The sequence below is a fragment of the Acomys minous genome, assembly GCF_964271855.1.
Source record: "Acomys minous genome assembly, chromosome: 1".
In the NCBI taxonomy this organism is placed as follows: domain Eukaryota; kingdom Metazoa; phylum Chordata; class Mammalia; order Rodentia; family Muridae; genus Acomys; species Acomys minous.
Window position 1 is genome coordinate 62,555,294 of NC_140483.1, and position 12,264 is coordinate 62,567,557.

The window sequence follows — 12,264 nt, forward strand, 5'->3', positions numbered from 1 at the left end:
TTGTTTAATGTCAGAATCTGTCCAAATTGGCACTTTTGAGTGGCTTTGTGTGTGTGTGTGTGTGTGTGTGTGTGTGTGTGTGTATGTGCTTGTGTGTGAGAGAGTGTATACTCATATTTGTTCAAGTACATGCACGCCCATGTTTATGCATCCTCCTAGATACCTCCTCTGCTTTAATCTCATGTGACAGGGTCTCTCACTGACCGCAGAGCTAGGCTTGCAGCCAGCAAGCCCCAGCTATCCCCCTACTGAGATTAGACAAGTATAACAATCACACCTGGCTTTTTAATGTGTGGTCTAAGGATTTGAACTCAGTTCTTAATGATCGCCCAGCGAGTGCTCTTACCCACAGAGCCATCTCCCAGCCCTTCCCCTCTTGTAATGTTTCAAATTCTAATCAGGCCTGTAAATTCTATGTGGTTGGTGATGATTATCTATTTTGACTCACAGTGAATTTATTTGCAGCTGGATCGAGCTGAGAGGCCACAAACCAAGCAACCAACGAACCAAGAGAAAGACAAGGAGCAAATGCATATTACTCATGGACAGTCTTTACTGTAATGTATAAGGGTGAAAGAGTACTATGTATCTCAGGGGCTCTTTTTTATAGTGAAAATTACTTGATTTAACTTTTCAGCCAGACCAAATTATGCATATGTCCCTCTTGTAAGGCTATACAAAATCAATGTTTGTAGAGAGCGGAACAGGGGTCCTAATAAATCACCCCTTTCAGAAAGAACTCTCCTACCTGCGGGGATTTCCACCCCCACCCCCCTGCTCTGGCTTTTTAGATGAATGAAGAATTTTCTCCACAAATTATTAATTATTCCATCTTGGCTATAGAACTCCGTTCCTTGCAGTCATGTAGGAGTCAGTGCTATTCAAACTGCCGCTTTTGATGAAGTAATCGTCCGCTTCTGGGGGCCTCTGTTCAGCTGCCCTGGGCGTGCTTCCCATGTTAACGACTGCCAAATAGATTCTTTCGACATTCCAGCCAATTAAAATACATTTAAAGTGCAGCTGGTGGAAAGGCAAGCCGGGCGATCCCCAATCGCGAGCAGAACTCGAGGGCAGTGAGAAAGAAAAACAAACTTTGGGGCTCCCACAAAGGCAGTAGGGAAGTCAGAAACGGGAGCTACCTTTCACGCTAGCCTCCCACCAGTGGATGACACCTGGATTCCCCTACCTTAAAAGACACCAGCGAGGGGAGCCTGTTTTGGAGGGTGTGAGTTTTTTCCCTCTCGTTGCCTGTGGAAGCTGAGTGTTGGCCGGGTGCCCAGAGTGGTACTGCATTCAAACACCCACAGAACACAGGCGTGTTTGTTAAGCAAGCCGGTGATCAAAAACTCTTACAGGAAGACCCGAGGACCCCCAGGAGCCCTCCTGGATAGCACTAGGACTTTGGATGGAATGAGACAGAACACAGGAGCAGGCTAACAGTGGCGGAGCGTTCAGCTGGCCTGGCTGCTATGCCTTTTAGGTAAGGATAGAAGTTTGCTTTGCTTTGCCTTTTTGTCGCCCTGCATGTGGACGCTGATGTAGAGAGACCTAAGGTCGCTGTGCTCAGGAGGAGCAGAGCCGTCGCTGGAGTTTGGGTTTGCAGGTTTGTGTGATGTTTCTGGAGGACTCTTTAGGAGCCATTCAGTGTAAATACATGCAGGCATCACCCAGCGTGTGGAGGCTGCTCTGGCACTCACCGTGGCGCCTTTGCGCCAGGGCTCCCTGCTTCTTGCTTCCGGTGCTTGCTTTGTAAGAATCCAGATGTGTGGGGTTTGACAGTGGACTGCTTCCTTCTTGGAACCTGTAATTGAGCGTCTAATGCCTGTTTGAGCTTTAGTTCTCATTTCTTGCTGCTGTTGCCCCTCCTTGCTGTGTTACCAGCCGCACACACCTGTACATTCAAGCCAGGTTTGCAACCTTACTGTTTTCCCGCCAAGGCTAACATACAACCGAACCTAAGCATTTCGCTCTCCTAAAGAAAAGTGAAAATGTTTGGAAATGTCTTGGTAAATCCTGACTTTTATTTACTTATTTTCTTCTGGAGATACTCCTTAATGTTAGCACTGTCTTTCAATCCACTCTTTTCTTGAACTTCGAGGAAATATCTTAGTGCCGCTGTTTGCTCAATCAGTCCCCGGCTCAGGGGGTCTCCTGCCCCCGCCCAGCTTATATAGCAGAGAACACTGAGCAGTTGTGTAGTTGAGCACTGGGCATCGATTCCTACCGGCCAGTTGCCAGAGGAAAGATGTTCCAGGTTCTCCACTGTTTCGTATCACTGCTTGTCACAGTTGGCCCATTCTGGCTTCAGCTTCGTTCACGGTGAACAAAGAATCTCGCACATTTCGCGGTGAGGGATTGTGTTGCAGGCGCCCGAGCTCTGTTCAGTGTGCGTTATTAAGCTCTAACGTGCCAGTAGCTCAGAGGCCATGCCAAGCAGAGACTTTCCAAAAAAATTTTTTTTGTGCTACGTGTTGCCAAGATAAACGGTGGTTGGCCCGGGAGGGTATTTTAAGGGATCTTACAACAGCAAAGTTTCACCCATTAAGAGCGGCGTGAGTCAGTGAAAGAAATATTGACTAGAAGAGTTTCAGGAAAGAAGTCTGACTCAGCTCTCTGCCCACTGAACGGACCACTGCAAAGAGTCTGTCCTCTCGTGCACGCTGTGCTCCCAGCGGACAGGGCAAGACCCGCTTTGCTTCATGTGCACATGGGGCTATGCTTATGAAATAGGTACTGTATGCATGGAGACATGTGTGAACATAGTTAGCTTCCCTGCCTGTGGCACTGTCAGAGCCTGGAGGGAAAACAAGGCTACATGTATGACCTGTGCCTGTCCCATGCAATTATTTGCCACCACCCCCCAACCCCTAGATGAGACAGGCAATGGTTTCAGCAGTCCATTTGGACCCCCAAATGCAACTTTGTGGTGAGTAATGGGATGAAAACCTTGGCCAATGGAGTGGCAAGGTGCTGAGCCTGGCCTTGATTGGCGGGTCCCAGAGAGTGAATGGCTCTGAGTTACTCACCAAGGCAGAACAGAGTGAAGGGTACCCGGAACGTGGGTTTAAAGTCATATATTCCTGGCTGATTCTCTTTCTAGACATATGTTCCATAGGAAGGCACTTCCTTTAAAAATAATATTTATTAATTCATGGGTGTTTTACACAGTGTATAAAAATAGTGTATAAAATATTCCCTCTCTTGTATTCCTCTCAGATCCACCCTTAGTTTCTGTCTTTCCTCCCAAACATGTATCTACTTTTTGCTGTTGTTGTTTGAGGCAGGGTTACTCTGCATAGCCTTGGTTGTCCTGGAATTCACTCTGTAGACAAGGCTGGCCTTGAGCTCAGAGATCTGTCTGCCTCTGCCTCCCAAGTTCTTGGATTAGTGGTGTGCACCACCGTTACCAAGATCTCACATATCCACATTTTAAAAAGAGATTTTATTTATTTTTATGTATGTAGCTGTTTTGCCTGTATGTGGTATGTATACCATATATAAACTTGGTGCCCACAGAGATCAGAAGAAGGCACCAGGTCCCCTGGGATGGGAGTTATGGGTAATTTTGAGCCACGATGTGAGTACTGGGAATAGAACCTGGGTCTTCTGCAAGAGCCACCAATGTTCTTAGCCGCTGGGCCACTGTTCCAGCCCCCAACTCTTTCTCTCTCTCTTAAAAAGTAACACACACACACTCACACACACACACACACACACACACACACACACACACACACACACAACCATGATCTGACAGTACCTCCTCAATTAGGATAGGGGGTTCCCAAGTTCCTCATCCCTCTGTGCTGGAGTATTGGTTGGCTTGATCCATTGCAAATTGATGACTCTAACAGTCTGCCATACCCAGAAGACAACTCCAGCCTGGTCCTCCCCAACCTCTGGCTCCGACAGTCTTTTTAATTCTTCTTCCTCAATGGCCCCTGAGCCTTTGGGTGGAGTGTGATGTATAGATGACCCATTTATGGCTGATCACCCTACAGATACATATTCTCTATAAGCAGGAACTTCTGCCAGGATTGTTATGAGAAAGCCCTGGCTGGGAGCAAGGAGGAGCTGCAGCCGCCTTTCTGAAGTAGGGATTAAGACACAAAGATTTGACTAGTACATTTAGACCGTGATGAGGAGGCTCAAGAGAAAGATAGAGCAGGTGGTTTTATTGTCTCAAAGTCAAGTCCAGTCTCTTTTCTGTGGCTAGGTACAGGGGTTGACAAGCTACAAACCAGGCCAAAACCTGCCCACTGTGTGTTTGTGTAGATAAAGTTTTATTGGAAGCCAGCCACACCTGTTTGTTGACTTGCTGTCTGTGGCTGCCTCTGAGCTGTTCCAGCGGAGTTGAGTCACGGTGGCCACACGACGCTGAGAAAACTGACTGCAGGAAAAGAGCCAGAGAGGCCAGACATGGAGAATGATGCTTCTCAAGTCACCTGTGGACAAGGACAAGTCTTGTTTTGAATTTCCACTCTGTCATGTGTCGGGGTGGGTCATTTTTTAAAGATGTGATTCAAATGTCGCTTCAACATTGTGGTTCTGTGGAACTGCTGTGAAACCTCTGAGTGCCTTCTCTCTCTCTCTCTCTCTCTCTCTCTCTCTCTCTCTCTCTCTCTCTGCCTCTGTCCCTCTCTCTCCCCCCCTCCCTCCCTCCCTCTCTCTCCTCTCTCTCCTCTCTCTCTCTCTCTCTCTCTCTCTCTCTCTCTCTCTCTCTCTCTCTCTCTCTCTCTGCTCGCATGTGATGTGTACATATGTGTATGCGTGCACACTGCACATGTGAAGAGTACCAGGCACTGAATCTTGGATATTTTTCCTCAGGCACCATCTACTTTTTAAAATTTGAGACAGAGTTTCTCACTGGCCTGGTACTTTGTCACTACAGTGAGCTTCCTCTCTGCCTATCTCAGCTCCTGTCTTACTGTCACTAGGGTTATAGATGTTGTGTCATTGCACCTGGTCTTTTACACAGTGCTGTGATTTGAAAAGGAAATGACCCCCCTAAGATTCACAAGTTTGAACACTTGGTTTCAGCTGGGGAAGATGTTTGCAAAGGTTATGGAGGCCTTAGTAGGCAGAGGCTGCTGGTGGAGATACAATCCTTTGGGCAGGGTGGAGGGGTGGAGTCTTGGACCCTAGCCCCACTTCCTGCCTCCTGTCAGCCAAACGGTAGCTCCTGCTGCCATGCCTTGCAAGCTCTGATGGGCTGAATGCCCTCTGAACTATTTGCCTTTCTTCCTAACTTGTTTTCTGTTGGGGTATTTTATCCCAGCAACAGAAAAGTTCTGAGGATCACAACTCATGTCCCCACATTTGAGAGGTGAGCTCTTTACCCAGTGAGCCATCTCTCGGGTCTTTTTTTTTTTAACTGATCTAGTTGTCAACAGCAAGTTGTGTACAGGTGGCATGAGTCTTGTGCCAACTTAGAGCAACTCTGGTCCCCTGATCAAGGTTCTGCAGTCACTGTTCCAAATCATGCTCCTCTGTGCACCAAAGAGTATAGCCAGCACGTTCTTCTCTACTTTGGAGAGTTAGCGAAAGGCTATGCTGTTGATGTTCATGGTGCCTGGAGGCATCTCCGTGGGATTCTTTTCTTAGTTCTTCCCCTCTTCTCTGTCCAGATTGACTTCATCAGGGCTGGGGCGATGCTTCGGTCCCTTAGGCGTGTTCCTCACAATCATGAGGACCTGAGCTCAGATTCCTGAACCAACATAGAAAACAGCAACAACTTCAAGTAGTGACACTACTTAGAATTCCAGGGTCAGGGAGCTAGACACAGGGGCTTCCCTGCGGCTCACTGACCTGCCAGCATAGCTTATTTGGTTAGTTCCAGGCCAGTAAAAGACCCTGTTTCAAAAATACAAGGTGGATGGCATCTTATCAATAGCCAAGGCTATTCTCTGGTCTCTACATGCCTAAGCATATGCAGCTACACACACACACACACACACACACACACACACACACACACACACACGCACACACGCACACACGCACATACACACACAGGCACACACAAGCACACATATAAAAATGTGCACACAAGCACACACACACTTATACATAGAAGTACACAGACATGTACACACACATACATAGCATCAATTAGGCCTTTTGACTACTTCGTGTCAAAAATTTTCCCTTATCTCACAGTTGTTCTTTTAACATTTATTTATTTTGTATGTGTGTCTTATAAGGGACTCAATTGCACCATGGCAGGTATATGGAGATCAGAGGATAATATGTGGCGTTGAGTCTTTCCTTCCGCCACATGGGTTCTAGGGATTGAACTCGGGTTGTCAGGCTTGATGGCAATCACCTGTGCCCAGTGAGCCAGCGCGTTGGCCCTCCCATTAGATCTCTTCACTGTACTTGTTACTGTCAAAGCTTCCCTTGTTATTACTCCCTTTTGCTGCTTCCTTATCTCTTTAGCCCACGTTTCTCTGTTTCAGTCTGATTCAGTAACAGATACCACAATACTTTGGGCTGGATTAAGTAGAAGGAAAGATTTTTTTCTTATTGGTTTTAGGTGGCACATGAAACCTCACAGAAAGAGCCAGGCACTGGGCAGAGGTCCAAGGAAAAGCCTGGGAACAGGGTGATAGAATCGCCCAATGTGTCTGTGTTGGTACCACGGATGGCACCATGGCTAGCGCCAGGGCGACAGTGCCTCTGCTATCTTTTTCATTACGATAAGTGCTTCTGTCCAGGGCTTCTTGCTGGGAGGATGAACAGCCAAATTACCAGTCTGCGATCTTGGCACTGTTTAAAGAGGCTCATTTGATTGACGGCCACACCTGCAAAGTGATGCCAGCAGGAGAGGACTGGGCCTGGGACATCCTGAAAGGACTGGCGACATAGTTCCAAAGTTCCTCTCTCCCTCTTTCCATCCTTGTCCCCTTTCCCTCTCTCTTCTTCTTCTCTCTCTTTTCTCCCCACCCCCCCCCGCCCATTTCTTTTCTGTTTTCTCCAATTCTCCTCTTGCTCTCTCTCTCCCCTCCTCTCCTCTCCTCTCCTCTTTTTCTTTGTACCTCCTTGCTCTCCTCTCTGTCCTCCTCCTCCCTATTCCTGTTTCTTTTGCTCTTATTCAGTCTGCTTCTCTCTCCTTCACTCTTTTGCCTTCTCTCTTTCTCTCTCTCTCTCCCTCTCTCTTTCTCTCTCTCTATCTCTCTCCTCGTCTCCCCTTCCTTTTCCTCTTTTGTCTTTCTCTTTCTCTCCTTTCTTCTCTCCTCCTTTTCCTTCTTCCTTCTCCCTCCCCCTTCCTGCTTCTTTCTTTTCCTCTTTTTTCTTCCTCTTCTCCTTCCTTCCTTCTTTCTCCAAAGCTGTCAGGTAAACAAACTTCTCTTCCTAAGTTGCTGTCCCCCTCTGTTTTGTTAGAGCAGACAGCTGCATGGCTGTGTAGAATCTGCCTCTTTACTCTCTCAAGCTGCTGTGGGGTCTCCTGGGTTTAAAAAAAAAATGTATCACTATAGCACTTAGTCTACAAGGAGTCAGGCAACACCTGACTGGGCAAAGGCAGCAGCACCCTGGAGTGACAGAATTCAATAAAGGCAGGGACATTGACCAGAAATCTAATAGCTTGGGCTACATAGCAAGACCTTGTCTCAAGAAAACAAAACAAAACAAAACAAACAAACAAAAACAAAAACAAAAAACAGGAACAAAAAACCACCTCCCCTTTGAAAAATCCTAATTATCAAAAATAAACAAGTTAAACCCAACCCTCCCATCTTAGTTTCCTTTAGTCTGTGTATTAGGATAGAGTATCTGGAACCTTCCCTGGCTCCTCCCCACATAGAGGCAGTCTCTTAAGAAAGGACCCTCGCCAGTCTTTCACCACCCTAGAGCAGAGCAAATGTCAGCGTGTGACATGTGAAGACAAGCACAGTGGATTGACTCTGTCGTATTTATTTATTCTTCCACAACTTTCCACACGTATAGAGTGTCCTGAGTCTTCCCGTTATCTCCTCTTCTCCTCCCTGCCGCTCCCACTCTGTCTCCTCTTCTCACATTGCCCTCCCACTTTTACGTCTTTTGAGTGTGACTCACTGCAGTTAATTAGAGGTGCCTGTGTTACTCAGGGGCTATTTACTTGAACAAGAGTAGCTGCCTGTGGCTACACCACTGAGGAGTGTGAGTGCCCTCCTGCAGCAACTGCTAACTGCTCACACCTCCACAGGGAGAGGGAGGGCCTCAGGAGCCCCCCCACCCCACCCCCACCCCCATCCGTGCGCGGTTCATTTAGTCGGAGAAAGGTCTCTGGTAGCAGATGGTTCTATAGCCAGTAGTTTCATGTGTTTTGGCCTTCAAAGTTGAAGTATATCCACCTAGCTACAGCTAAGTCACCCTGCTCGTGGATAGGGTACTCAGGGAGCTAGGTGACGTCATCATTTTCTGGGGGTTTATCGTAAGCCCTGCACTACACCACACGCTATCCACATATGCTATCCTATTTAATCTACACAAGATCAGGTGGAGTAAGCATTAGTAATTATAAGAAGGAAGTAGAGACTCTGCCTAGCCAAATAGCTTGCTTAAGTGTGTGGTGGAGTCAGATTTAATCCCTTGACCTTCCAAACCCCAGAATCTAAGCTCTTAACCTCTAATTTAACCCCACTTGTCATTTAATGTTCCGGATGTTGGCCAGTCACCTAAGACTTCCTGTTTAGTTTCCAGCCTAGTGAGGTTAATCTAGCACCATAATCTACTTCATACCTTAGCAAGGTGCAGCCCCATCCTATGGGCTGAAGTAGCCGAACAAGAGCCCTGGTGACCCCTGATGACCCTGCTGATAACTGGCAAAGAATGTGTGAGGCTGTAGTCCAGGTTCTAGAAGGGTGGGGGAGAATCTGAGTTTAAACGATTAAAGCTCTGGCAGGCATCCTACATTCTAGAACACCCCTCCCATAACTGGATCACCTCCACCCTCGTGCCTGACGACAGATAAAAATCTTCAAGTCTCTGGGTTCTGTTTGGTTGAAATTCTACATTGCATGGCTTCCATTAAACTCAGTGATGTTGATAATACTGCTAAGATAGGCTTTTATTGTGACTAACTTTTTCCTACTCTATCTTTGTTGGATAGATGGTGAAAGCCTCCTATATTACATATATACTTGTATGCTATTTTTCAAGGCGAGTTAAGAAAATTTGGAGTGCTAGATAGTTTCCTTTTATAAATTCATGCAATCTAGTAATTTAGTAAAATTTTAAAAATTCAGTTGAGGGTGACTATTCAGGTAGAAAACTGTCTTTGTCATCTTCTCATTTGGAAAGCTACTAATCTGCACTCCCAGCATACTCAAGTGATCAAGTTGATTCCTTCTCAGGTCTCTGATGAAGTTGAAGACCAGGTTTCTTAGTTTTACGATGAAGCTTAGTTGTTTAGGGTTTAAGGTGTTTTTAGGTCTAGATAGATGTTTTAAGTTCATAATGACAAGATGTGATGGAGATTGATTTACATTCAGAATTGTAGATGCACCAAGATAGGAAAGATGTTTTCTTCAAGGCTGCCAAATACAAATAGCCAAAATACTAAGAATGTAACATTTATATAATTCCTGATTGTGTCATGGTTCTTCTTGCTATAGGTAGTTTATTGTATGTACATGTAATAACATAAATGTATATGTAAAAGGTAAAAATGTTTAATTAAAAAAAGTTCAATTGATTTAGTTTTATCAACTATGACTTACACCTTCTAGGGAAGGGTTTTATACAGGAGAAAGGAGGAACTTTATAAGTCTTTGCTTTGTGCTTACATATGATTCCAGATCTGCTATATTGATGTATTTACCAAGATCTTCTGTATTGATCAAGACCTCATAGAAGGGTGAGGAGTGAGGGTCTGTACCCTCAGCTTCCTGACGATCCCAGTGAGTTCTGACTATTGGCTTATTGTCTTACTCTGCCGCGTCATCTGTCCTGCCTATAAGGTCATTCTGTGATCCAGCCCTGACCCATGTCTAACTAGGCCGGTGGGCACATGAAGTAGGCGTGAGGGTTGGGGAGATGGCTCAGTTGACAAAGGGCTTGCCATGGAAGCACAAGGCCTGAACTTGATACCCAGAATACACACACACAGCTAGATGTGGTATATACATGTAATCCTAGTGCTGGGGAGGTGGAGGCAGGAGGATTCCTGGAACTTCCTGGCCAGTCAGCCTAGCCTATTCCAGGAGGCCCAGGCTAATTGGAAAGTCTGTCCCAACAGACAAGGTAGACAGCTCCTGAAGAAGGACACCAAAGGACCTCCTATGGCCTATGCATATATGCTCGTACACATGTATGCACACCTATTCACACAAGTGCACTAATATATACATGTATACACTCACACACACAAAAGCAAAGATTCCAGTTAAGACACTGCCAGGAGGTGGGGCTTGGGGAAGAGGAGGGGGGCAGAGAGACAGAGAGACAGAGAGAAAGAGAGACAGAGAGACAGAGACAGACAGGGAGAGAGAGATAGACAGACAGAGAGAGAGAGAGAGAGAGAGAGAGAGAGAGAGAGAGAGAGACAGAGACAGAGACAGAGAGAGACAGAGACAGAGACAGAGACAGAGAGAGAAAGGAGAAAAGATTTGAAACTCAAGCATAGCTGCAAAGGCCATGCAGGTGATATAACCAGTCAGCTGCCAGAATACAGAAAAAAAAATCTGTGTGATAGCCATTAGAACTGCTGCTGGTCCCTCAGTGGCAGGGTGGCAGGAATTGATCTCGATGGGGTGAGTTGGAGAGAGGGTCAGTAGGAGGCAGTCCTGGGACATCATTCTGATGTGACGTCAGCATCATAAATGTTGAAAATAAATCAGGTCTGCATTTTTTTTTTAGTTTTTAAAAATTATTCAGAAAAAGCTAAAAATTATAGTTATAGATAAAATCTGCACATGTGAAATGCTGGCACTAGTAAAAAGAAAAGTGATAAGATATTTTGTAAACAGACAAAAATATGTGGAAATGCCATCCAAACTTCTGGTTTGTGCTTTTTGATGTGGGTTTGGGCTAAGGGCTTACTGTGATCTTAACAGAACTGACTGAGCTTCTGTTTCCTTGATATCCTGGTTACATGTGTATATGTGTGTACATGTGCACACTCATGTATGTATGCACATAGGTGCTTTTGTGTGCATATGTATGATGTGTGACAGGTTAATCTCTGAGTGTCATTCTGGCTTTGGCCATCTCGTGCTTTGAGACAGAGTCTCTCCCTGGCCCTGGAATCCTTAAGAATGCCATGCTGGCTGGCCAGCAAACCCCAGGGAACCTCTTGCCTCTGCCAACTACTGTGCCCAGCTTTTTTTTTAAAAGAAATTATGTCTCTTTTTAACATATACATTTATATTATTACACATGAATAAACTAAACTATGTACAGCGGGAAGAACCACGAGACAATCAGGAATTCTATTAATGTTACATTCATAGTGTTTTGGCTATTTGTATTTGGCAAACTTGAGCTAAACCTCTTTCCTATCTTGTCGGGTCTAAAATTCTGAATGAAGATCAATATCTATCATATCTCATCTCTATTAACTTAAAACATCTACCTTGCTCTAAAAACATCTTAACCCCTAACCAGCTAAGCTTAATTGACAGACTAAACTACCTGGTCTTCAACCCTAGCAGAGACTTGAGCAGGAATAAAACTGAAATACCTGAGGGAATTGGAGGTGCAGGTGAGCAGCTTCCAAAATGAAAAAGCAACTGAGACAGTTCACTGCCTGAATAGTCACCCAGCACTCTCCATAACGTTGGATACAAAGCCAGTCTTTCATGCTTGCACAGCAGACACTGCCCACTGAGCTGTCACCTAACCTCGTAGTGGTGCCCGGTGACACCTGTGTTTGTGCAGTCACACAAACATTCTCTTCTGTTTCATTGCACCCACCTAGAGCTGCCACACCCCCATCATGGCCGTTTCTCACACTGAATTTAAGAGACCTCCCTAACAGGATATCCCCAAGCACACCCCAGAACAGCCTGTGTAAACACTACTTGTAGTGAGCGTGAGGAATGGCCCCCAGGGCTCCAAAGAGACATGCTCTAATTAAGTTACATTTCTGACTTTAATTATTGTCTAGACGAGGATGTTTGCAAGCCTGTAGCTACATGGGTAGTGGCTTAGTGAGATGGTCGCTCAGCTTTTCTTCATCTAGGAGTGTTCCGCACATAGGTGTCAAAGATCTGTATACCAGGATCTCCATGATGCAAAGCAGTGTGCGCAAAACATTCAATTACCGGTTTGAAACTGACAAAG

General features: G+C 45.7%; 1 protein-coding gene across 1 annotated transcript in view; it reads left to right on the top strand.

Annotated features, from left to right (window-relative positions):
• Positions 1–1,088: 1,088 nt before the first annotated feature.
• NCKAP5 (NCK associated protein 5) overlaps positions 1,089–12,264 on the top strand; it is a 915,906-nt gene continuing 904,730 nt past the window's right edge. Inside the window, exon 1 of the mRNA XM_084799427.1 lies at positions 1,089–1,480. The gene's annotated coding sequence lies outside the window, so the exon portion shown is untranslated. The remainder of the gene's footprint in view (positions 1,481–12,264) is intronic.